This window comes from Hyperolius riggenbachi, chromosome 3, assembly GCF_040937935.1.
Source record: "Hyperolius riggenbachi isolate aHypRig1 chromosome 3, aHypRig1.pri, whole genome shotgun sequence".
In the NCBI taxonomy this organism is placed as follows: Eukaryota; Metazoa; Chordata; class Amphibia; order Anura; family Hyperoliidae; genus Hyperolius; species Hyperolius riggenbachi.
In genome coordinates this window covers 76,926,445-76,927,683 of record NC_090648.1, presented here as the reverse complement: position 1 = coordinate 76,927,683, position 1,239 = coordinate 76,926,445, and positions in this window count along the sequence as shown.

The following is a 1,239-nucleotide window of genomic DNA, read 5'->3' as shown; positions in this document are numbered from 1 at the left end:
GTCGAGGAGCCCACATGGGACAAATTAGGGCCTGATCTGATGGGTAGGTGTGCTAGGGGGTGACAGGAGGTGATCGATGGGTGTCTCAAGGTGTGATTAGAGGGGGGAATAGATGCAAGCAATGCACTGGTGAGGTGATCAGGGCTGGGTTCTGAGGGTGTGAGCGGGTGATTGAGTGCCCTAGGGGCAGATAGGGGTTTAATCTGATGGATAGCAGTGACAGGGGGTGATTGATGGGTAATTAGTGGGTGTTTGGAGGAGAGAACAGATGTAAACAATGCACTTGGGAGGTGATCTGACGTCGGATCTGCAAGCGATCTATTGGTGTGTGTGGGTGATCAGATTGCCCGCAAGGGGCAGGTTAGGGGCTGATTGATGGGTGGCAGTGACAGGGGGTGATTGATGGGTGGCAGTGCCAGGGGGTGATTGATGGGTGGCAGTGACAGGGGGTGATTGATGGGTGATTGACAGGTGATCAGTGGGTTATTACAGGGGGCGTTCAGGGGGCAGGGGGGGGGGAGATCAGTGTGCTTGGGTGCAGACTAGGGTGGCTGCAGCCTGCCCTGGTGGTCCCTCGGACACTGGGACCACCAGGGCTGGAGGCAGCCTGTATAATACACTTTGTAAACATTACAAAGTGTATTATACACTTTGTATGCGGCGATCGTCGGGTTAACATCCCGCCGGCGCTTCCGTATGGCCGGCCGGATGTTGCGGCGGGTGAGCAGAGACAGGCGCCGGCGGAGGATCGCGTCACGGATGACGCGATCGCTCCGCCCCTGCCCCTACAAGGACCGCCGCCTTTGGGCATGAGCTGGTCCTTGCGGGCTCCACTTCCCGGCCGCCTCTGTGCGTTAGGCAGTCGGGAAGTGGTTAACTGGTCAAACTTAAAGCAGATATTGATGTGAAGACATGTGTGGTGGTGGCTACCTAGGATCAGGGGCGTCTGAGTCATTAGGCAACTCTAAATTTTTGCCTATGGCGCCGTGGGTGGAAGTGGGCACCCTCTCGCCAAGTTGCCACTCTGTGCGTGTTTATTTTATTTTATTTTTTTCCAGCCAGGTCGGCGCCGGCTGTGACAGGCAGCTCAGCCTGTGCCCGGCGCCGCCTACTGGTCCGCCCCCATCCTCTCCTCCTCTCCGAGCGAGCAGCAGCAGCACGCACATTAGTTTATGTGCGAGTGCGATGCCGCCGCCTACTGGTCCGCCCCCTCTCCCCGCCCCCTCTTTCACTCTCGTT